At 34.8% G+C, this 27,416-nt stretch overlaps 1 long non-coding RNA gene across 2 annotated transcripts in view; it reads left to right on the forward strand.

Moving 5' to 3' along the window:
• Positions 1–27,416, forward strand: part of LOC145673058 (uncharacterized) — a 290,475-nt gene that overhangs the window by 8,824 nt on the left and 254,235 nt on the right. For both annotated transcript variants that reach the window (XR_014128713.1, XR_014128712.1), the window contains exon 2: positions 22,381–22,467. This is a non-coding gene — a long non-coding RNA (uncharacterized LOC145673058). The remainder of the gene's footprint in view (positions 1–22,380; positions 22,468–27,416) is intronic.

Genomic DNA, 27,416 nt, shown 5'->3' on the forward strand with positions numbered 1-27,416 from the left:
AAATTTCATTTTAACAAGACTTAACTGACTTCACATACGTAATTTACTTGTTTAGAGTGTTACGAAGAGCAGAGACAGTATAATATATTATGAAAGTGTTCCGAAACTTTGAAGTATAAATCCTAAACTGTTATGCAACCATAATCACGCTAAGCAATGTACGGTTGCCTATAATCACGTTGCTTGGCCATAATTAGCCCAGCATCCACTGAAATATTTCATTGTCTAGCTCCAAAGACTAATACCGTTGTATCTATCGCAAAAATATTTATACCGGGCTTACCGGGAAAATAAACTCTTTCAAAAAATAGAACAATCATTTTAAAAAATGAAATGTAATCTTAGAGTTTTACGTTCCTTGGTTATGTCGGTTAGACTAAAGGAGACGGTAATGATGAGAAATGAATGAAATGGTGGAATGAATAAAGTGGGAGGAGACGAGATAACCCCGAGAAAACCCACGCATACGGTGTTTGTCCACCACAAAGTTCACTTGGCGCGAGTTGGGATCGAATCAGGGACCCCATGCACCAGAGGTGAACGCTCTACCACTGAGCCACCGCGGCACCTAGAATAATCATTAAAATCTACTATATATGTGAACATATCAAGAACATACACAAAAACAGGTTTGATTGATAGCTTCGTCCATTTTTGAAAACCGATTAAAATGAAGGAATGTTTGGCATTAAACCCAAAATCATCCAACTACCAAGCAACAATGTTTCTGATAGCCCGTAACTGCAATTAACTGTATTATGTGTTTTTGACTTTATTTAAAATCTAGATTGTTATCATCATTCGGTATATACTTTTGGTAACCGCACTTAGTTCACAAACTCGTTTATGGCTTGATTAATGTAAACATGCTATGCGCCTTTCCGAAGCTCATGTGGTTTGGATCCCACGTTAAGGTATAAGTATACATCACATATACCCTCGGTGTTCAACGGGACGCTAGGCTCTAATCCAACTTAGTCCGCGACAGATTGACGTTAGTATTGGCTCAAACGTTGTGAGGAAATTTGGAGACAAACTAACAGATAGTGAAATCCAGACTAGAATGCCAAAAATGATGACGAAGAGTATCAACGTACTGTCTACTTCCTCCTCTAATTAAATCTTGCTGGTTGGGCATAGTTCTTTATAGACTGTAGCAGCTGAGAATTTTAGTTCCTATTATTTTAAGTATTATCTTCAATCTCGATTATGAGTTAAATATAGCACTCATACTATCAAATAAACTGTATTATGTAATGTCTTAAAATTTCATTTTTTCGAGTATGACGTTATTTTTTTAACAAGTTATTTTGAAAGCATACAAAGGAAAGCAAACCCTACTTGTATAGTTCAACTTAATACCCGAGCTATAAAACTCCTGTGTGCAAAATTATAACAGATAAAGAAGTCCATGTGGCATCCCATAAACGAAAACGTAAGTGTACCTTTTAAGGTACACTAGGTGCAAAAGGGTTAATAAACTCACAAACCTGATGCATTTAGATACTCATTAATTGTAAGAGCTCTCTCTTGGCCATGTTGTTAGCGTACGCGTCTTCAGAGCGAGAGATCTGTGTTCAATTCCAAGCAGGAACTCTTGTGGGTTGAATTCTACATTAAGCTGCAGGTCCAAATCTCATAGCCTATGTGCTGAAAGGGACACTAAATTCTAATCCAGAAACCCTTAACAGTTGTAAGCACTATTTCTAGAATCGTTTCCCTACTTTTCCACTTATAAATACAATAAAAATGAAGAAAAATGTTCAAAGATCCAAAACTATGACTTATGTGCCCTACATTGTACATCAGGTCTATAGGACGTACTTTGAATGTCTTACAGGTCACATAAATGCCCCGGAAAATTAATGCTTCCAGTACAAATTTAAGGATAATAGAAATTTTCAGAGAATTTCCCTTGTATTTGAATGAGATATGTCTGTCATGGGTCAATATTTTGGTGTCCGAAAATCGTATTGTACTTGCAAAGGGCATAGAAATATTCCAAAGGAATTCCGCAGACAATCCCGTTTCAGGGACACACAAATGGACATATAGATTTTCACCGAATGTCCACGGAACGTCCACTGGCAAAAGTGATGCGTCCTATGGACATCCACATATCTTGGGAATGAAATCTCTTTGATGTCCAAGGGAAGTCTTCGTGGTAGGTGTGGAAAGACGGGATCTCTAGTTTAAAACTGATTGCGCCAATTGCACCTCCTGTATCACTACGTAATACTGATATTTCATTGTTCTAGTCTTACAGAGATTCAAGTTTTTAAATGCGTAAATATGTATGTTTGCTTTCATCGTGTCTGTTTGCCATTTTCTTCTGAAGAAGTCCCACTTTGGCAAGTATATATGGATTTCAGCATTAACTGGAGTCTACTTTTGTTTCATCAGTTGAAATAATCGCCTACATTTTCTGCTACATCCAGTGGCGTATTTACGATTTTGTTTCGGGGAGGGCTTTGCTAACTTTCGGGGGGGTCTTTGCCTGAAAATGTGAAAATTCTGCAAGATATTTCATATACTTTACTATAGTAAGTAAGATTTCGGGTGGGCTTAAGCCCGGAAGCCCCCTAAATACGCCACTGGCTACATCTCTTGCTTTCCTGCTGCTTTACTCTCCTTTTATTTCCTCAGTTAAAACGGTAGCAAGCATTTCTGCGGTTAATATTTGTTTATTTCTTCAGTTGAAGTATTATTATCATTTTTCCCATTAAGCTATTTACATTTCCTCAGCCTTCCACTGACTCGAATATAGTGCGAATAGTTTTAAAAAATGGTTATTATTGACATCCAAATAATAATTCTTAATCATCGTCTTGTCGTATCCAAAAGTATCATTATTAAAGCTTTTCCAAGTCAAGTTGCATGCAACCTTCACTTGTATTTCCCATGTAAGTGACGGGATGAAACAGAACCAAGACCATCTATATCAGTAATGAACAATTTATAACACAACAAGATCCAGGACAAAGTAGGAACTGTACTTCGGAGTCGTTTTCAATTTTACATGTCCCCACCCTGAGGTGCTAAATATAAGTAATACATAGGGTTATGATGGAGCCGGAGCGGAGTGGAGCGACGCTCCGCCTTTTGAGAGAGAAGTGACGGAAAAACACTTGCTTTTTATTTCATCCGAGATGAAGTAAAGAATGAACAATGCAATTTTAACTTACAACAGAAGTGTTCGAATTTATGTTTCATTTGTTTGGGCGAAAATAAATAGAAAGTCATTTAATTAGGCTACTTGCGTTCATTTTATTCGTATCTACTAAACTGGTTGCTGCTCTCATTTCATTTTCCTTTCTTCTCAGAAACAGCCATTTGGTAATTCCCTTATCGCGAAGAAGAAAGGATTTTGTTTAATGAAAATCAACCAGTACACAGTCCAGATTGATTGATATTGGTGCAAAAGATAAAGCATTAAGCAGTTCCACATAAAAGTTAAACTGGTATATAATAAATATAAAATTTGAGTTAGAAATATTATGGTATGGTATGACTGATACAAAAATGTATTTCTTTTCCGCAGGAGGGTGTTAATAATATTGATACAGAAATATACTTCTTTCATCAGGAAATTCACTTTTAGTGCCTTAGAAGCTAATTCTTAAAAGAAGAGTTGCATTACTGGGTGTAGAATCACTTTAGCAGGGATACAATGTGTAAAGAATGCCTTAAAAACGATGAGAGAAACACAAACAAACCTGTGCTAGATGATCACTATAATATGAATTCTTCTATGCGAGTTACGACAGAAGTACAATAATAGGGTCCACGTGGTAGCGCGAGTTTGAGTGTCAGCGAGGGTGGATAATCTTATACGAGAAGGTAGTTTTAAAAAACTTTATATCGCATAAAAATATATAACGATGTATTTTTTCTTACTTACACATTATTATACATAGCGACATGATACAATGTATATGAACATACAATTTATTTCTCACCACTTACTTGAGAAATTGTTATAGCAATGCATTTCTTCTTTAAGTTGTTCAGGGCAGGACTAATGCATCTGGAGGCCCGGGGCTAAAAGAAGTATATATGTGGCCCCTGCTGACTTCACCTAATACATTTCTGTGAAAGTACAATATGTTTTATATTTTTGGTCATATTTTATTTTATGATGATTATATATTCGTGATTCTTTTTAGATAGCAAGTTGAGATTTTGATCAGATCTCTGTCCACCTAGAGATCCGGGGCTATAGCCCCCTAAGCTTCCCCCTTAATCCGACCCTGCAGTTGTGTAAATTTTCCATATTTTGTGCCCCTTCTGCTGGACAAAACCCAAAATTAGTGTACGCATGGGATTTAGAGACAGCCTCCAATTTGTAGTAGTTTCGTCTATATGTCCCTCTTTCTGTGTATCCACCGGGCGGCAAAATAACCAGAGAGAAACTCCTAACGTTACAATTGAACTGTATTTTGTAGGTATGGGCATTAATTTGCATATCTTACAAATTTATTATTACTTTTTTTGTATTTGTCTGTTCCATAATTCTTGCATATAATTTATTTATGATTACTACTCATAGAAAGAAGTTCGATAGCTAACAGTTACAAAAAGCTAACAAGTAAGTTTAGATGTTATATCCTAGGACATATCAACTCTGAGATAACCAGTGAGCTTTGATGAGATCTCCTTCAAACTATATTCGAGGAATAGGCTACAAAAAGTGTTAAGATTATTTTCATATTTAGGACATTCTAGTTCAAAGTTTGTCAACGTCCTAGTCGCAATGGAACAGTTGTCGTGAAGTCAAGCAGTAGACAGGGAAGAGATACGTGACCGTTCGCACTCTCACCAGATGGTGTTGATATTGTGGCGTTTACCGAGTGTTGTCAGGACAATTAGAGAGCTACTTGAAAGAAAGAAGGAGAAAGGTGTGGTGTAAGAAACCAGAATTAACGATTAGAGAAGTCGATGCACTGACCACACATCACTCCAAAGGCATGAGGGCCACAAATGGCTAGTAACCACTGGCTTCTTAAGGAGTATTGAGCCAGGAGTTAATTTTAGTTTATACTGTAAATTTTAATAGTTGTATACTTTTCTATTAATGAATAATTTCCATAGTAGTTATTTATTCATTATTTGTTGCTACTTTTAGTAAATGGTGATTTTTATAAAACTCACGGATTTCATTTGGGTTTAGAATATCTAACTGAAGTCCGATTTTCATGCCGTTTATGGCAAATAATCAAGGAAGGATGGGAGATTTATGAAACTATGTTTACTTGTTTAAATTTATCCGGGGTTATGTTCACTACGCCTCAAGAAAAATAGCAAATATTCGCCAGTGTACCTTACAATTGTAATGAGGTTTTGGATTTTTGTAGCGAAATTGCAAAATACAAACTAAGTGTTACTGAGAACACAAATTAAGTGTTAGTGACAACACTCATAAATCACGCGTTGATTTCTTGTGACAAACGAAAGAGAGATTCCTTAGGCGACCTAAGGAGTCGATAACTGACATCTTGCACAACACCAGTTTGCAGTGTCCGATGCGATCCTGTTTCTTGCTATTTATTCACTAGCGACCATATTATGTTCCTATCTGGGGCAGAACGTGAGGAAAATTTGTTTCTAAGTGTCCTTTGCGTAACAACAACAGATTCCGTTCTCCAAAAACTTTTAACGACAAACTCACTGTGTACACTTTTCTCACTGTGTCCTGTTCATACCCACACAGTAGTAAAGAACTGTACAGCACAATTCCCAATACAATTTCCCAGTTTCCTGTTTCTTATTTAACTTGGCGCGGTTGATATCTAACGAGGAAAACTTAAATCTCCACAGTGCACCGCACCTCTTTGCATTCGAATATTTGCTGTTTTTCTTGAGGCGATGCCGATATTATCCCAGATGAATTTAAACATAGTTCCATAAATCTCCCACCCTTCCTTGATCATTTGCCATAAACTGCATGAAAATCGGACTTCAGTTAGAAATTCTAGACTCAAATGTAATCAATGAGTTTTTTTTAAAATCACCCTGTATTATTCCAGTTTTGTTGAGATTTGTTATTGACAACGTAGTGTATGTATTTGACAGAAATACTGTCTTACCTTTGTAAATAGTCTGTTGTGAGGTGCAAAAGAGATTAAATTCAATATTTTCTCAAGTTTAAGAATTACCTTCGCATAACAAATCTTGCTATTTCTGGTTTAGATTACCGCAACATGAAGCAGAAAACTCTTATATTAGAAATCAAATTGTACGTAGATGTGTAGTAATACTGCAAATCCAATAATAAGAGTTTGAACAACCAAAGATATGAAGTTGTCAAATTACTCTTTTCGTTAAAACCAATTATTTGAAAAAGCTAAACTTTTTATTATTTTATTTTTATCTAATATTAGTTTTGAATTTCTGTAATTGTCTAAAATGATATCATGTTTGCCACTGGCGCAAGTAATTAGAGTCATCTTTTAATGTAATATGAAACATTTAAACTTAATTGAAATTTCACATTCTAAGTATCCTACTTTAAGCCTCTAAGTATCTTTTACTTTCATATACGTGACTCATATACAATTTATTAATTTCTTTTGGAAAATTAAGTGTGGGTGATCAGAAAGAAATACAGTATGGTCCAAAAGTAGGTATATAGTTCCGTACTGATCAGCTTATGAGATTTTATATCATTTACCTATTGTTATCCATACAGGCAGTGGCGTATTTACGATTTTCTTTCGGGGGGGGCTTTGCTAACTTTCGGGGAGGGCTTTGCCTGAAAATGTGAAAATTCTGCAAGATATTTCATATACTTTACTATAGTAAGTAAGATTTCGGGGGGGGCTTAAGCCCGGAAGCCCCCCCCCTAAATACGCCACTGCATACAGGTATTGACTTAGTTTCTTCATTATTTGTTCTTAATTTCTTTTCACATATATCTTAAGCTCGGGACAGACCGAAACAGATAAATTCATTATCCTAATAAAGTAAAATGTCATACTTGATCAATGCTGATCTGTATTCCTACTCTTGGGCCACACTATATTTACTAAGATTTGAAGTCTCCATATAATCTATCCTTCTACGGGGAGCGCGGTGGCTCAGTGGTAGAGCGTTCATCTCCGGTGCTTGGGGTCCCTGGTTCGATCTCAGCTCGCGCCGTGTGGACTTTGTGGTGGACAAACACCGTGCTCGTGGGTTTTCTCGGGGTTCTACCGTTTCCTCCCGCTTTCTTCATTCCACCATTTAATTCATTTCTCATAATCACGGTCTCCTTCAGCCTAACCGGCATACCGTGGGACGTAAAACTCAAAGATTTCTTTTCATTTTTATTTTTGTAACTGAATATAGGTTGACATCTCTCGTGTCATTGGTGTTGCAGAGGCCAATTGCCCTAACTGTCTGAGTTTAATATAAATAAATATCAATTTCTGATGGGATTTGCGACAAATAATAGGAAAACAGCAAATAATCGTGGAGGCCATGGTATTGCGCCATCTCTCCCCATCCATTGGTCAGGAAAAGTTTCATCGAGAAATGAACACACATCAGTACTCCAGTGTGGAGGAGTTCCGTCCAATTGAATGATTACACTTGGTTGATGTCGACGGTGTTAATATTGGTGTTGTTGAACTATGAAGGGAGATTTTGTTTTATGATACACAAGACACACTTTGCTTTCTGCTCTGCTGACGCCATTTTGAAACAAATAACTGTCGCACTGCGGTCAGCCGCAGTAGATGGCAGCACAGGCTGTGGCAAAATTTTGAAGTATCGTAGAACCGATGTTTTCAGACCACATGCTTCTATCATTATTTGTTTTCTTCTTATTAATGTTTGTTATCAGGGGAGACTTTATGTCCACCCATAATAATATACTAATGAAAAACTTGAAACTACAGTTATATCGGCGGAGAGTCTCCTTCTCGCATAAAGTGTAACCTTAAATGACGCTAATGTAGTTGAAATGTTCAATAACCACTACAAAAAATGATTTTGGTATAATTCATCTCTTAACTTAGGGCTAACATATTTATATACTAAAAACACGGGATACCTCACACGGAGAGAAAAAATACCTTCTAATATGCATGGACCCGTCGTTAATCTGGTAACTTCCGGACCAAGCTAACGATAGTAGAATTCAGCAGGGACATACGCAGGGGTTGGGTCTTAAGGGTCCGGATTTTCCCTCGGAATCCCGGCTTTTCTGAAAATTCAGCCTAATTTCAGGAGTGATTTTATAAATTTTAATATAATTTATCCTCATACTGATTTCGGGTCCCTCAAACATTTTGCACCTCTTCCGAAAGAAATTCCTGTTTCCGTGCCTATAATATACCATATAGCGAACGTAGAGAGCCATCAGAGAGTAGTGCACGTACAGCAGATAAGAAAAATAAGAAAAATATTGGTGGAAACTGTAATAGAACGAGAGACCCCAAGAGCTAGAGGTTTGCGCTCTGACACTGTTGTCACTGCGGTTCATTAATGAGAAAAATAAAGAAGCGAGTAATGTCGGGAGAAGATAGAAAACACTGTCTAAGTGAACGCGGAACTCGTAAGAGTATTGTCACGGAACAGAACAAGTGTACGGAACAGGTGTATGGGATATAGACACTTGATAACAGACACAGAAAAAAGATGGTGACCTGTGTCAAGGGCAACCTTACAATCACGCTGAGAGTTGCGTTTCTGTTCTGATAACAGTGGAGGCGGAGGGAATTGTCTATGGGATACTCCTATTAAGAACAATGCACCTGGGAGTGACATGAAGTACAGATGTTGTCTTCTATGTTTTTCATATCGAATCACTCTTTCGCGTTCCCTGTCAATCTGTCCGAACGTACCACTTTTTGTCTGTTACAGTGGTATGAATGCATTTACGGTCCAAACCTTATTTTCATGAGTCAACACTCGCCATCAACAGCATTCTGATAATAGCCCGTATATACTGCCACTACATGGTGTGAGGTCCACTCCCTAACTGGTGAGAAACAGACAACGAATGATTCATTGCGGTTTCAGCGGAAATCCTAAGGTGTCTGGATGTTAATTGTTCTTTCCAACCAGTCAGGAATAAACTTTTTTTCTCAGTGTATGAAAATTTACGGCAAGTTAATAGGTATGCACTTTTCTTGTTGAAACATTAGAATTAATTAAATAATAGCTTAATATGTTAAATTAAATATGAGTGACAAAGGTTAGATTATTTCTATCAGCTGAGTGTTAATGACTAATAAAAGCGGGATTTTAAAATAAATAACGCAGAATGATTTTAACTTATGTCTTGGAGGGAACTGGGATATATCAAGTTTCAAACAATTCTTAGGAATAGATCATGTAAATCTCTGTTGCCTCGGACAAACTGGAAAGTCTGGGAGCCGTCTCTACTTTTTCAGTAGGTGGTATTCTAATTATTGGGCAGGATTTCAATTCAGGACCCTACCATAAATCGTCACAGAATCAACCTATACAAGGTGGTTTCTCTACGGCATTGCATAGCAGATTCACAGTGTGCGTCTGTAGGAAATGTCGCGTTGTGGATGGTGTGCATGCAAGTAGACGTGATTAATTAAAAATATATTTGTTTATTTTACCTCCATTTCGTTGTTATTTCTCAGTCCTTTATGCTTTCTTTACTTGTACTACAACATGCTTACCCCACAAGCAGTTAAACAATACGCTTTTACAATACTGTCAAGTATAAATAGATCTTTTCGAAATGCTTATAGTATAAACTTGATCTGCATCTCATATTTACTTTCGAGCGGCAATAAGGGTAAAGAAAGTCATGTGACAGTGAAACAAAAATCGAATTCGAAATTCCAGCAGGTGTACATGTTTCACGGCCTCTAAATTTCATGCTGATTTTTTTTTTATTTCGCCGGCCACTTCCCTAATCCGTTCATCCATATGTATGTATGTAGGCCTATGTACACATGTCTAGGGGGCCACATCGTTCAACATATCAAAATCACATTTTAAAGGACATATTTTACAAAATATGTCAACGTCCTAGCCGCAAGGCAATACTGTTTCTCGTGAGATCAGCGAAGTCAAGGAGTGCTCGAAGTAGTCAGACGCAAGATGAGTGACCCTTCGTACTCACGACATAATGTTGGCAAAACTGAATCTCCTAGCATGTTGAGAACAACTGAGGAGCTGCTTGGGGGAAACTAGAAAGAGTACATTAATTGTGCGGGTAACCGATGTGCTGACCACATATTAACCCAAAAGCATTAAAGCCAAAATCCAGCTGGTATACTCTACACCACCCGCAACAATTTTTGGTTAAACTTTTGCAAAGGGGTTGAATTTTTCTTCATATCCCCCAAACTAGTATGATTTACTGAAGGTGAATAACACACTCTTCTTCTAACTTGAACGAAACAGCAATTATTTGTATTGTTTGGAAGAATGATGATCAAACTATGGTCCGCAGACCAGACTCGACTCTCTGAAAAATTCTATCCGGTCCACAATATGACTTCTAATCTGACAAATTTAGCTTCGTTTCTTATCATCAGTGCATCCTACTTTGCATCTGACTGTGAGAAACTTTTAACAATGCATACTCTACCAAATTATCCTTTATTATTAAGAAAGGTTTTTGTAATAAAAATTTTAAATTATACCGTTGTTGTTGTTCACAAATTATATGAGCCTACCCAAAAAATTTTTTCCGTGCCCCCTTTTAAAAATGTTTGCCCATCACTATCAATATCAAGGTATAACACAAATATCAAAGAACAACTTTTGCAAAAATTCAATTTGAATATTTACACATGAGTTACTTGTAATTTAATATATTTTTACGTCTCAACAGTAAATATTAAGTTATTCCGCAAGGTGCGCCATCTTCATTCACAAATTTAAAGCACAATATCAACCAAAGAAAAATGAACTAATGATAGTAGGTTAATCAACTCGCCGAAGTTTCTGTTTTTTATAAATCATAAACACTATAGGTTTTAAAAAATATTTCACTGGAGTATTAATCCAGGATTATAAGCCTGACGCAAATGCCGGGGCGATGAGGGGGACATGTCTCCTTCAATCTTGGAACTGGGTAGCAGTCCCGCCCAATAATCCGATTTGAAATGTGCGTTTTGGGGAGAAATGTGATGATTTGTGTCAGATTGCCACAAAGGAAAGTGAGATGAAATTCATGTTCCTCCAGAATAAGCCTCAAATTTGTCGTCTCCCAGTGTTGAAGACAACTCTGGTACTCTGATCCTCCACAAAGTTGTTTTTCAACTTCACAAATATTTTGAACATTGCTTAAGGGGAAAAAATTATGGGAACGGTTTTATCAGTCCCCCTCAGTGTTGACAGATTTGAGCCGCTGATTATGAGGGTATTACTAAAAGTAATTACCACCCTGAAAACACTTTTTGAATTATGTTTAAAATTAAAGTTTGATTAAGAGCCAATTGCAATTTTTGCTTATTGTATCTTAATTAACTATAGTGTGTACACTACCCTCTTGCTCAGGGACGTACGCAAGAAGTGAGTCAGAAATTCCGACTTTTGTGTAAAGTTTGTCTAATTTTAGGTATGAATATACAAATTTTTAATATAACAATTGAATTTGAATCCACCCGAAAAGCTTTGGATCCCCGAAATATATTTCTCTATACCTGCCTACTCTTCTTAGTATTGAAATCTTTTCAATTATACAACATTAACTACATTTGACAATTATATCATAAAAGTAATCAATAATTAAAATGAATATTTAAAGTCCCACATTCCTACACTCCCATGAGTTCCTCGAGGTGCCAGACCAGCTATGGCTCACTCCTTAAATGAAGTTCTACAAAAGGTCAAGAATACTAATAGTATTGATGCTTGGCTAGATCTTTTACTTTTCCCTTGTGTGGTTCTCTGTATTCCGCCATATGCCGAGAAAGTTACCAATCTCGCCACATGAGTGGAGCAGAGACTAAGAAACTGCTCTGATAATCATCGAGAAGCTTTGTCAGTCGAATTCATTAAATTATACAAAGTTTATGATTTGTCAAAATCCACATCATTCCACAGCAAGAATATTGAAAATAAACTATCTGACGGTGATGTAAGAGGAGCAGTAAGACTAACTAACATCCGAAGACTCAATAGCAAGGCCAGATAATTCAGTGTTAGAAGCACTCAGAGCAAAACATCCAGCTCACTCACATTTATTAGCCATCCCTGAACCTCCAGAGTCATAAGCATCAGCAACTAAAGTGTCATCAACGGAATTATTGAAAGTTATTAAATCTTTTCCTTCTGGATTCGCCGGTGGAATGGATAACCTCAGAGCTTCAATTCTAAAAGATTTAGTCCTATCCCACAATTACGAATCAAGAGATCATCTCATTACTGCTATCAGAGAACTGTTACTCCTCATTATATCGGGAAATGTACCCACCATATTGAGACCGATATTCTTCGGTGCGTCGTTACTTGCTCTTAAGAAAAGTGGTGGTATTCGGTCAATGTTCGTAGGCAATGTTCGGAGACGATTGTCGGCCAAAATAATCTGCAACAAGATGCACGAATCACTAATCAACATACTATATCCACACCAACTAGGAGTCTGCGTCCTATTTGGGGCGGAAGCCGCGTTAAATGCAGCCCGCAATATTATTTTACTTCTCACACCCATGTGAATGCATTTTTAAAAATCGATTTCAGAAATGCCTTCAACGGATTAAATCGAGATTCCATGTTATTATCTGTTAAAAACAAATTCCCATCATATTTTTCGTACATCTCTCAATGCTATTCTCAGCCAAGCAACCTATATATAGGAGATAACTCTATTCTGTCACAGCGAGGTGTTCAACAAGGTGATCCGTTAGGTTCAGCGCTGTTTGCTATGACTCTCCAACCAATTGTTAATAATATAAACGCAGAGCTGAATGTCTGGTATTTGGATGATGGAACAATAGCTGGAAATACAGACGTAATACTACAAACATTAGACAACATTCGTACACATGCATCATCAATTGGCTTCCAAATGTGAAGTGGGATTCCTCGGTGCTACAGAAGAACAAATTACGAACCTATATTATATCTTTAACAAATCAGCTCCTGGTATTTAGCTCCTTACTCCAACTAATGCAGAGCTTTTATAGGTTCAGCTATCTCAACAGAAGCACAGAGCAAAATGTTATTAGACAAGACCTCCAAACTAGAATTTTTTAGTCACGACTTTCCAAGCTTTCAGCCCATTCTGTATTTTATTTATTAAGGGCTTCATTTGGAATGCCGAAATTATTTTATTTCCTTCGATGCTCTCCATCTTGAAGGGAAGATATCCTATTGGAAAAGTTTGACGATACTCTTAAAACTGGACTGGAATCCATCCTCAACTGTCCTCTTGATAACAACTCTTGGATACAAGCTTCATTACCAGTCAAAAATGGAGGTTTTGGAATACGTCGCGCTAGAGATATGGCTATTCCGTTGTTTCTTGCGTCATTCTATGGTGCAAGTCAAAAAAATTAATTAGCTCTCTTCTTCAATAGGATAACGACGAAACCACCATTCCAGATGTACTGGACTGCATAGCTAAATGGACAAATTTAGTTGGGTTAGACCCTCCGGCTCTCGAAAATCGTAACAATCAGTCGGCCTGGGATGGGTCCATCTTTAATTACCACGTAGCTTCTTTATTGCAGACTACAAATAACATTGAAGATAAGACCAGACTTCTCGCGGTCATGTTCCCTGAAAACGGTGCATGGCTTCAAGCTCTACCATTACCTTCTCTGAGCCTACATCTATCCAATGAGAGCTTCCGAGTATCCGTCGCTCTACGGTTGCAAGCAGATATATGTGAACCATACAACTGCCCCAATTGCAACACCGTAGTAGATAAAAAAAAGGATTACACGGTTTGTCATGCAAAAGAAGCGCCGGCAGACATCCACGTCATGCAAGTGTGAATGATATAATATTAAGAGCTTTAATATCTGCGGGGATCCCAGCAGTGAGGAAACCGAATGGATGTAGCCATTCAGACGGAGAAATACCTGATGGTATGACAGTAGTACCATATAAGAAAGGAAAGACATTGATTTGGGATTTCACATGTTCAGATACTTATGCCCCCTCCAACCTTCAATATTCCTTAGTACAAGCTGGACTCTTAGCTGCTCGAAGAGCAAAAGAAAAAAGTATAAATATAGTAATCTACTCGATAACTATTGCTTTGTTGCAATAGCAATTGAGTCTAGCGGTTCTTGGGAAGAAGGCTGCCTCAAATTTATAAATGAAATCAGCCACCGTCTATCAACTAAATCAGGAGATACTCGAGCAAAATTTTTCCTGATTCAACGCATTAGCATAGCCATTCAACGTGGGAAGGTGTAGACTATTATGGGAACGTTACCCACTAGTAAAGAGCTAGAAGAGGTCTTTCTTCTGTGATTGCAGAGCAGGAAGGGTTTGAGTAAAAACAAATCATTGGTGCAACAATTTATGTAAGAACCGAGCAAGGAGAAGGGAGAGACAGCTCACAGTCCATAAGTTTATATGAAAAATTATGGCAGAATGCTGTACCGTACGTCAAGACAGTGACATAACATGACCCGTTGGAGCCATTGAAAGCAGAAGATTTAACATTACCTGCCAAACAGTATGGGAGTGTATGCGAGCTGTGGTTTCTTGGAAAATATCTCAGATCATGCTGAACGGGTAGCAATTCGAGGAGTCAAGTATGTTAGGAACCTTTCTGAGGCCAGCAAAGCGAAACAAGAGGCACGTAGAACAGGCGAATAAGAAAGTAAAGAGACAGAGAAGAGTTTAAGCGTTCTTGATGTTAGTAAAATTGTAAATCATGAAAAATAGTCATGAAACAATAAAACAAAAATTCGCACTAATAACTAAAAATATTAAAATGAATGTTAATACTTTGATTATCATAAACATTCGAAAATATGAAATGGAGATTTAAACATTACAAATGGAACATAATATTTTATGTTCTTGAGATATTGGATACATATTAAGAGACAAATTAATACATATTAATTGGATACATATTAAGAGACACTCAGATAATTAACGACCGGTTCAGATAATTACGATATCTACCGCCATAAAATACAATTTAGTTTAATACGGTTAATAACATATAGATAATATGGATTTGTTTCTGTACCTTAAATAATACCTGTACACAAGTTACTATAAACTTCGAATCGGTTATGATTGGAATCCTTTGTGGACTACGAGCACTTCCTAAGAGTATCTATATACGTAATTGTATGTCTGGACTAGAAGTCCATTGAGATTTGTATCCCTCGTTTAGTGTGAGTATATGGTGTTTAACAGATAGTTAGTAGGATGTCGAGACTTGGTGTCCATTGAGATAGAATTGTGGATGAATCTTATTCATGATCATCATCATCATAGGTAGCTGACGTTATTGGGAAGTCACCTGCCGCAACAGAAAAGCTTCCATGCTCCACAGACTTCAACTAAGTTCCTTGTCTTCACGTATGATTTTTCTGTTTTGATACTCTCCATCAATAATTGTAACCTCCTTTAACCCTTCCTCTCTTTCCTGTCAACACATCAAGTTAGTCCCTTATTACGATCTCTTTTCAATTTCATCTGAAATTGTTTCTTTTACTCCGCAACCATTTCCAATATCGTCTCATTAATCTTTCGCTCGACCCAGCTTATTCTCTCCATTATTTTTCACACCCACATTTCGAAAACTTCCAGTCTTTTTTAATCCTTTCCACTTAATGTTCGTACCTCTGTCCCATACAGTATAATACTTCATGCGATGCATTTTATGAGTCTTTTTCTCAACTCTTTACTCAAGGACGCAAAAGAGACTTTTCTTCCTCCTAAAGACTTATTTCGCCCTTCTTATCCTGCTTTTATTTCACGTTCGTACTTCATACAAGCATTAATAATGCTACCCATTTATTAAAAACTAGTCACCTGTTCAATTCATCTTATTTTAACAACTGAAACTCGGCTCTTTTTCTACCCACCTTTTTTTCTTAGCTTGTATGGGAAACAAAAAAACACTAAAAGAGGGGCCATTTATTGTAAATGAGAAGTACGTATACTAAATTCTATGTCTCTAACCTTCAAAGAGTCCGAGGTATGGCCATCTTAAGATAATAATTCCTATCACCTCTTTACATCTCTCCCCACCAAATTTCCTAAAAATCCTTCCTTAGTGGGACCTTTAGTCACAAATTCTATGCTCTGTTCAAATTTCAAGTTTCTACCTTAAGTGATTTGGTCTGGGAGTTAATCAATTATTCAGTCAGTCAGGATTTTTTATTATATATATATATATATATATATATATATATATATATATATATATATATATATATATATATACTAGAAACATTTTTTAGAATATTGGGGAGAATTTTTCATTAAGTAGTTAATTGATACGTAAAACTCAATAAAAGATATGATCATTGTAAAATACAATACAGCATGATAAATTAGTGATCATTGTAACTATCTCTAAACCTATCTTCTGCCATTGAAAACAGTTAACTATCTAATAGAATTAAAACTTTTTATGTAGACAAATTATTATGTCTGAATTAGAAACTATTTGGACATTGGGTAAGAAGGAACTGTATCATGAGGGACGTGGTAGAGGGTATGGTGGCAGGAGAAAGAGAGAAAGGACGAAGGACACTACAATTAATGTACGATAGTAAAACAGAGAAATCGAATCGAAAACAAAGAGATTATCGGAAGATTGTGGAGTATGGAAACTTTCTCAGTTGCAGCAAGTGACCTGAATATAACGAGAGAATACCTATGATGATGATGATGATGATACACTTTTATTTCGTCTAAGGAAAATACATTTGAAATGGAGGAACAATGCAAATGATGAAGTTCATAGAAAATAACCTGAAACATATTTTTAATAAATATCATTCAATGACTATATATTTAACTAAAAAATGAAGATTGTACAGAAAAAGTACTTAATATAAGGTTATATTATAATCACTGTATATATGGTATTCCTTGAACTTTTAATCAATTAAGTAGTTCAGTTCTTTAGCAATAAGGGAAGCTGCATTTTTATTTAATAATTATGATTAATGTCTCGTAGATAAAGCTAACAACCTAATTTAGCAGAAAATACGAGTAATCATAAATGATGAAAAAGGAAATAGGGATTCTTAGAAGGGGGAAAGTGTAATAATAAGAAAAATTATGCAAACATGTTCGTGGAAGAAAATTACTCCGCAGCACAAGGGAACTTTTAGGTAATTGTGATAACACAAAATTACAAAATGCAACGTTATTTTCCTCTTTTAGACGTAAGTAACATTTTAATATACTTAGTTTTGTAAAATATGTTATTTGACCTCGATCTTTTGGGAAGTTGATTTTCATCTAACCCCTCCACAAATGATCCTAATAAATCCATTGATAATAATTTTCTACGGTATATATTTTTCTTAAAACAGGGTATGGCCCACTAATAGTTTTCTACTTTTTCGAGATAGTAAGGAAATATAATTAACTCATATGTAAGGAAGATATTTGGTACGTTATGTATTGATACACATTTTGGTAAATGGAATAAGATCCTATTCTTTTGATAAGTAAATTCAAATCCAATTTTTGGTAAATGGAATCAATTCCTCTTTTCGGTAAACGGAATCAAATACGTATATAGTTTTGGTAAGCTGAATCAAAGCCATTTTTTGGTAAATAGAATCAAACCCACTTTTTGGTAAATAGAATCAAATCCAATGTTTGGAAAATGGAATTAAATGTACCTTTTGGTAAGTAGAATCAAACTCACATTTTGGTAATTTTGGATATATTTCTCCTTTAAGATTTCAATAGAGCTTAAAATATTCTAATCCAGATATTATTAAAAAATATAAAGTAGAAAAGCACTTTTCCCTTGTACTTAAGCGTTCTGCAGAAAACTTCATGTCTCTTTCTGTCACAGCTTTGGTAATGTAATTTGATTCCCTTATGCTTTGAATACTGCATAGTATATTCTATTACGAACATTAGACATACAGCTTTCACGATTATAGTGTTCCAATTCCAACTCACCAAATACAAATACTATAGATAAACTTTGTGTAAATTAATCTGGAGAAAAGAGTTACTTCCAAAATAATTTTTATGAGTGTAAAACATTAATATCTGGACACATTATCAATAATATAATTAATATTTAATTTGTGCTGTCCACGTTCGGATTTATATCACTATTAGTGTGCGCTTTAATATGAAGTCTGACCTTTTTCTTCTCTAGTTTACAATGATTTCTAGTTGATGGTGCTATGCTTTAACAAATATGTCAATCAACTTGTTTTTGATTATGAAATCTTTCTTTCTTGAGTGAAATATTGCAAATTGATAATGTAGAATTCTATTGAAGGTTATAAGAATTACGGTGTAAGGGAGAGTTGCAGAATTCGAACCGGCTCCTAGATTGAACCGCTTAATATTTTCAAAAATAGAGTACCAAGTATAAAAGTTGTTTACATTGCCGATAGAAAAAGGAAAGAAACGGTCTCTCGTCACATGCACAAATGTAACTGGGAACAGCGAATGTAACGCTAGGTAATATTTTACGCTGTTTTACTGAAGGTTTGCGTCATTAACAGGCAAGTGAGAACATTTAAAATTAAATTAATGTCAATTGTATTGTTTCAGCTACAATATAATGTGTGTGCATAATTATTGCAAGGTAGCATTAACTTTAGAATCACGTCTTTCAGTTTAATCTATCAATTGCTTAGTTTGGACCTCTGTTTTCTCCATTGGACCGGTCAATTGCAGACAGACATTTCATAATCATCTTTTGAACGTTTATGAATATCATGAAAGAAACTGTTTCCCTGATTAGCCGAAAATTACTAAAGACGTATTTTCCTATTATTATAGCCCCAGGATAACTCATAGGATGCGTAATGAAAATGGCAATATAAGATTATGAAAATGGGAATTACTGTCTAAATAAATGCAGTAGGGTGTACGGGATTCCTAAAGCAACGATATAGCCACTGCTCTTCAGTGAAAAAAGTAATAGGTGTTAGCAAGAGAGGCTATAATCAGCCCTGTAGATTGTGGCTTGTGTCCGTGCTTGTAAGAATAATGGGAACTGGAGCAAGAACAATACTTTCTTTCTTTAGCATGACGAATACGCCAGAAAACGGCTATAACGCAGCAACTGGGAAATTCTTGTTTGAGATTGATTTCAATTTCACATTACGATTCATATTTTTTCTATTTTTCTTTCAATTTCACATTATATAAAAGATCTGTTTACTTTCCAATACTAATCTTCATTCTGAAAGTATTGTTTTTCATTACTAAATATTTTGTTTAAGATATCGAGACCAAATAAGTTATGCTCATTTGATTTTGAGAGGGTCCAACTTATGAAACTAGTTCCTTTAAGTGCATCCATGGCATTAGTGTTATTTCTAATTAAGTTTATAATAAAAGCGCTAAAAGTAGAAAATAATAACAATGAAACGCCTAAAGTAGCAAATAATTAATTACTATTATCTATAAAACAAATTGAAATCTGTGCCAAGCCGAACAAATTAGTACTTAATATAAAATTAGTTTTAGTAATGATTTTATTGATTTGTTTGGCTTGGTACAGACTTCAACATTTCTGTATATAATAGCATTAATGGAATATTTCTGCTTTTAGTATTTTTATTATTTTTCTGTTTTTTTAGCGCTTTTATTGAAGTCGCTAAATATTGTTTCCTTTTTTAAGAAAAATATTTTCTGGTTTTCAGTGTGTGTAAAATTGGTGTGGAAAACTTAAGTTATGATAACTGATATGCAAATAATAAAATCAATTTAAATGCAACAACAACAGCTTTACATTTTGAATTTTAGTCACAATTCACTGTCTAAGATTATTAGTGGAAAGTACTTCTTGGTGAAAACTGATTTTTTGATTACTGGATCTGGATATAATCTGATTGGCTGATTACTTTCAAAATATTTTATTTTTTAAGAGAAAGTTTCTAAATTTTTGCTTCAATTTTTTTTTCGATTACTGTTTTAAACTCTTTAATCTTCAGGATTGGATTTACGACTCATATTCTAAAGTAATTATTTCTGGTCCAAATCTGTTTGGCTGATCTGTGGTTAGTTATTGATGCAATTTGATCGGTTGATCATTTTCAAATTCTTGCTTAATTTTTAAAAAAAAGTATATTAAAAATTATGCTTATTTTTTCGATTACAGTTTGAGAAGTTTTAGTTTGAAAATTTGCTAGAAAAGTTTTAGTTTGAAAATTTGGAATTAAATATTTAGTTTGAAATTTTTGGTTTAAACTTTTAGTTTGAAAATTTTTGTTTAAAATGTTTAATTTGAAAATTTTGGTTGAAATTTATTGTTTAATGTTTTTGGTTTGGACATTTTTCTTTAAATAATTTACATAGTACATGCTGGAACAAGTTTATCAACGACAGCAGAATTCATTTAATGCAAGAATATATTCTTTATTGTGCACAGTTTGGTAGAAGGTTTCAATTCTATTGATTATTGCAATTAAAGTGTTCAGCACAATTAATTATTAACCATCATTGATTGATTAAAATATTCAACAGTTGTAGGAATCTCATTTTTATTACTCCTACAATATTATTTTTTTTGTAAAATTGTCACAATTTGTTGCAAATTTCTTTTATTGAATAATATTTATTCAATCTTTCCAATTTTCCGTTTCTTTCAACTGGTCATGTGTTGATTTGACTAACTTATACATGGTCGTAGTGATACTAAATGATCAATTTTGTTACCCATTGAAATACATATATTTAGGAAAATTCATCTGAACTACGTGAATTTATACCATTTTAGTATTTTCGTATTCAAAATATTCGATTTCTTTAACTGAGATAAACATTTTAAAATTATTTACTCAGAAAAAATCGATAATTATTAAAAATTGGCGGATTATGATCACAATCTTGTATTTATTTACTTTTCCATATGTTTCAATGTAATATTGCAATGGAAATAGGCATGTGAACCTCTGATTTGAGGAACATCTGGGGTTAAGACTAGTTACTTGATAGTGATTACAAGTAAAAGCTAGTTGTGTTTAGGGTCTATTCTTAAATATATTTAGCAGTTTTGCTAATTTCATAAGAAGTAAACTATATTTGATAATTAGAGTAAAAATTAATAAGCCTCGGAAGGAAGTATTGGATTGAATTTGCTAAAGAAAATCAATTAAATAAAAGTATTAGGAAAAAATATTGTAAATGAAAGAGCAATTCTTATTTCATCAGTCATTTAACTTCTTTAATTTGCTTGTTGATTAATATATCTTGAGCATTGCCATAAACTGAACATTTATTTTGGCTAAAAGTATTCTTCAAAATTAAGTTAGAACTAAATATAACGTTTTCGAAGATTCAATATTACAATTTAAATTACTTTACTGGCATATAAAAAAGTTGAAATTTGGAAAGCATGGCAAAGGCAATTAACATGATTGGTGGCAGGCTCGTATCCATGGGGTCTAAGGGGTCCCCTCCTAAATTTTATATGTGGGACCCCTCCTAAAGTTTTACTGGCCCACCTAAAATGTTCATAGTAGGCTTGCAAATGAATTATAATATGGTGATGAACAATAATATGGTTGGATCGGGCTCCCTAACTTCTACCGGGTCCCCGCTTGTATTTTTCGTTTGGCTACGGGCCTGATTGGTGGCTAGTTTTATTTTAGTTCCTCTTTCACATAGAAAAAATGAGTGTATTTCTGAGTACTGCACAATATTTTACTACTTACTACTTAGCTAAGTTATTAATATTTTGGCAAAATGACGGAGTTTTGGTGAACAAAAATTAACAAAAATGTATTTTTTCTAATTCAATGACTTCAAAATGTATATATATATATTTAGAGAGAGAGAGAGAGAGAGAGAGAGAGAGAGAGAGAGAGAAAGAGAGGGAGGGAGGGAGGTTGCTGTGACTAAAGATTAACCTTATCAATTCATAAATTTTTGCTTTTTAAAAGTGGTTTCGTAAGAATTCTTCAATTGTATTTCCAATTATAAAATTTGTTTTTTTAAAATTAGTAATAGCAACAGGAGTCTCAAGTGTTCAAAAACGAACATGGAATGTATCTTCTGAATTAAAATTTTGACAGATTTACTTTAAGTCAGTTGCAGTTGCAAAATAATAATAAATATTATGTTTTATTTTAAGTTAAAAATTTTTTATCAATTTTAGGGATATACTTAACAGCTACTAAAATGGAGACCTAATTTACAAAAAATATGACACTTTATTATTATTATTATTATTATTATTATTATCAATACCTTTACGTTGTTAGATAGTAAGTACAAGGGTTTAACAGTACATACCAACAATTATCTATTTCTTTCCTCTTCTAGGTGCCCTCGAATCTCAACATAGAAAACAAACCAAAACCCTTTCAAACGATTACTTCTACGTATCTACAAGGATCAAACACGTCAAAAGTAAGTATAATTTTTTCCCACCTAAAATTCTTTTCACTCGTAATAAATATACGAGGTGTGTTCAAAAACTATCGAACCTTATTTTTCTTAACGCGTAAACCAATGAAGCGCGGGAAACTTTCTTCAATGTCGATGTAGAGGGGGACACTTCCCACATAGCACAAGTACGTCCATGGGATGTCCGAGACTTTGCCCGCAACGGACGACGGGACATTCCAGGATTATCCGAATGTGCTCCCGGGACATCCACAGGATTTCCTCGGGAGATCCAGATGTCCGCTATTATCCCGGGATACGGGATATTCAACGGGACCACGAAGGGATGTCTATTGGTTTTTCCTCGGACCTCCTGTCCCATCTGGGACGTCCCGTGGACATCCTACAGGGAATCCTTCAGGACGTCCCATGCAGGACGTCCATGGGATGTCTTCTCATTGTCCCAATAATCCCGGGAACCGAATGGGATGATTGGGATCAAAATGGGACATCCCAGAGAAGTAGTGTGCTATATGGATCATGTGCAGTCGTGAATTTTATCCCGTCTACAGAAAGCGTTAGTTGCTGGCAGGCGGCCAATGAGTAAGCAGTCGTCTGATGTCAGTTTATTGTAAAATGACAGAAAAACTTGAGCAGCGATATTGCATCAAATTTTGCCAAAAGCTTGGCAATACTCAAGCGGAAACCATTCAACTGGATTCGTACATTTAATTTTGAACGAGAATTTGGGCATGAGGAGAATGTCCGCGAAATTTGACTCAGACTTTCATTGCCAAACACAACATTTCTGTGAGTCGCGTCGTCAGACTCCCTGATCTACTCATCCGACTTGGCTCCGTGTGACTTTTGGTTATTTCTCAAGCTGAAAATGCCACGAAAAGGAACCCGATTTGAGTGAAGAGAAGACCTCATGCGGAATGCGACGGCACGGTTTGCTCACCATTCCATAAACTTGCGTTCCAGAAGTGTTACAAACATTGGCAAAGCACTGGGGAAAGCTTGTACATTACCAAGAAGACTACTTTGAAGCGTATTAGTGATTCGGATTTCCAAATTAATAAATGTATTTTTGCCAACTCAAGGTTCGATACGAACACACGTTGTATTTTACAGAAAATGTTGTAATTCAGTTCGTTTAAGGATACAAGAAATAAGGAGTTTTTTTTTTCACCGAAGCACGCAGCGATTTTTTCGCGCAACCAAAAATGCGTGACACTTGAACATAAATGTTATGATGGCGCCGGAATGTTTACAATTAGTTAGCATGGATTAATATCTTCGATTTAACACGGGAAAAATACATTTTTCATTACTTATCTTAGATCTATGAAGTTGTTTTCACAGAACATACGTATTAATGGGATTGTATCGATGGAAGCGTCATGGGAATATTAAAGTTGTATTTTTTTAATATTAATAATAGATTTCCTTATGAAGTATGGTTGCGAGACATAGTCGCTTACTCTGAGAGAAGGACGTAGACTGAAACTGAGATCAAAACCCTAAGATGAATATTCGGACTCAAGAGGAACAGGAATGGTGAATGACGGACACTCCTTAACGAGGGACTACATAATTTACATTGTTTACCAAACATTGTTAGGGTCATCAGATCTAGGAGGCTTAGGTGCGCAGTGTATGTAGCCAGAATGGAAGAAAGTAGGAACGCTCTAAAGTTTTAACTGAAAGACCAATCGGAAAATGACCACTAGGAGGACCTAGGCACAGATAAAAGGACAATATTAAAATGGATCTCCCAGAAATAGGAATACAAAGTAGAAACTGGATCCACTTGGATAAGGATAGAAGTCAGTGGGGAGATTTTGTAAACGCTGCATCATTGAACTTCCGGACTCCATAGGCCATAGAGTTAGTTACTTAGTTAGTTACCTTATTCAGTTTCCAGATGTTAGTATAATAAATTACAAACTTCAATATTACCATGATTAGGGTCCCTAGACATCTTAGTTTGGACGATATAGTTCTTAATTTGCATAATCTGTTCTCCCAAAAATTGTTTAAGAACTCCAAATGTCTCGATTTTTCTCCCAAACGTAAGTAAATATCATTCGTGCAATAAATTTTGAAAAATTCTGATTTTCTTAGTAATCAATTCAACCAATAGGAACCAATCATTTTTGGTGAGTGTTGAACTATTATTTAATTACAGTAAAGTCACGATTATTCGTGAGCGAATGATCCGTGGTGCAGATTATCCGTGAGTGCGGCGAAAAAAATTTAACCGCATAATTATAATTATTTTCCATAATTATTTTCAATAATTATACACAACATAATTATTTTCCATAACTGGTCACTGCGGATGGCTTTGCATCAGTGTCGGACGTGCTTCCAGGATGAAAAAAATGTAAAACAATGAAGAAATAAACCTATAATGAACTTTTCTTCATTTTAATGATTTAGACGTAGAACATAGTTACTGTTGTACTGTACATAATTTTAAAAAATATTGTTATGCTTTTTGTTCAATAAAATAGATTTCATACTGACATATATTTTTTGTATTTACACCTCATTTTTATAGTTTTTCGGGTTATCCTTTAGCCTCGCCATCCAATTCCGCGGATAATCTTGACTTTATTGTAATTCTAATATATCAGCAAGAAGCAACTATATAACAATGAATATACTTTAATTTTTCATAACGTGTCTCGGTCTTTAGTGTAAATATTTATAGGATATGTCTGCTTTTCTGTCTGAAAATCCGAGAGTGCTAGCCATAAAGCTTTCATCGACACAGTTTCATTAACTTTGAACTATTGTACCTAACAAAAAAAATCATGAACGAAACATAGTACATGTAATGAAAAGTATTATGGCCCAAATCAAATCTTAGTGCTTTCTCTTTAAGTAACATCATTGATTCCACTTAGATTTCTTTATATTTTTTACTTCTTAGCATTATTGATTCCATATTTTTTTGTTTGCGATGACCATGATAAAACATATGATTTTGATATCTGGAATCTTGGTTTATCTTCGTGATCGGATCATATCTTTTCCCCAAAAAATCATTTAAAAAAACTAACTTACGTTGATTATAGTTATGTTTAAAATAGAAAAAATAACTTAGTAAAATCATTTACAAGCAGTGTATCTATATACCAAAATGCTAGAAAAGTTTATATGTTGTGGAAATTTATTAGTTTCTGGTAAATCCTTTCGACAGTGAGTTCTCGGGAACTATAGGCTCTAGAATTATACCGTTTTCATTGATCGATTGGGAATTTTGTGTAGATTGTTCAGTTCTAATGGAATATTTAAAAAAAAGAAACATGGCCGTTATTTATTTATTACATTTTTAGGGGAAGACGGGAAGTGTTAAAATTAAAAAGAAAATCATGTTCTACGAGTCATACATTCCAACACCAGAAATTTGTATACAGGGGTTGTATATCTCTCAGGGTTTTGTTTCATGGCCAAATGATAATGAAAAACTAAGAATAACCATTTCTCCAGTCCAAGATGAATCTTTATTGTTTGGAGTATTTTGCCCAATGAACAGTATACATCACTGACATTATAATTAATTGTGTGTGTAATATATTTGCTTATTACATATTTCATGCAAGAAGAAAGAAAACACTGATCATACAAGAATTAAAAACTCCAACCGGAAGTAGGCTCAAATCTTGCAAACGGTGCGAGATGTTAAGAAAATTATCCAAAAAATCTTTCCTTTATGGTATCTCTTGCCGACTTTTATCAAGACGACTTTCACTTGTGTGTTTAAAGGTTCAGCAAGCATTGAATTATATCTTTTCTAAGTATGGTTAAATTAAGGTAGGTAGTATGTTAGGTTTGGTTAATTATTTCCATAAATGAAGTTCCAAAATGGAACGACAAACTATAATAACTTTTTATTGGTAATACTTATTCGGATAAAACTTTAAGTAATTCTCTGTTTTTATATTATACACGATTACTGCATACAGTAATATACGCAGAATTTCATAAAGGGGTTCAAGATACCAATTTTATCTCATTTCAAGTATATCTATAAATACCAGTAATACTGTAAATATTTGTTTTTGCATAATATTTTGTCCAAGGCTAAAGATAAAACCCGGAAACCACTTTCCGTACCCTATTGACTGTATGTGTATATATTTTCAATGGTCTTTCAGGCGGTACGATATAGTACTCAGTACCGAAATCTTTTCATCTGAAATTTAAAAAGATACTGTTTCTCTAGCTGTTTTTTTGTATTAATATTTGTTTATCAATTTATATTGATTTGAAAACTGGGACAACACTATATTATATATAATTGTGCTAATTTATTCCACTTTAGGTGTTCACGCTTACCACCAAACGTTTCGCTTAAATACTAATAAAAAATACACTTAGTAGCTCTCATAAATGGTTCAGAAAAATAAAAACGCGGACATACGCTTTCCTCTAAATGTATACTTTGGAAAATGTTGCAGTTCTTTAAGCAAATGCAAAAACTGATTCTCAGGTGAACCGTACTTATGATAACTTCATTTAGGTCATCAATGTTGTACGGAGAACATCTATACTGATGTTCATAAGGATAATAGGACCACTTCTCACAGAGTTTAACCATAGTTATTATACATTTGGATTCATGACTGCTCCCGTGTCATCGTTCTGTAGTTGACACCGAACATAAGAAGCTAACTTAGAATGACAAATATGTGTCGGGCAATATGTTAAAAATGTGGAACTTGTAATCATAATCATTGTCAGATTTTCATAAAAGAATAAGGCTTATATTCTATTTATAAAGAGCGCTAATTTCTTCTAGTAAACAATCAAATTTACAGGTATCGTTAACGTCGCTTTCTACCCGATTGAGGCCAATATATGTCACTATCATCCAAGTAATTTTGTAGATTTAATTGCAACTTCAGCACTGCGTTCTTTCTATTTAATTTATGTCAAAATGAAACAAATCAACTATATTT

The sequence above is a fragment of the Thermobia domestica genome, chromosome 16, assembly GCF_964235325.1.
Source record: "Thermobia domestica chromosome 16, izTheDome1.hap1.1, whole genome shotgun sequence".
Lineage (NCBI taxonomy): Eukaryota > Metazoa > Arthropoda > Insecta > Zygentoma > Lepismatidae > Thermobia > Thermobia domestica.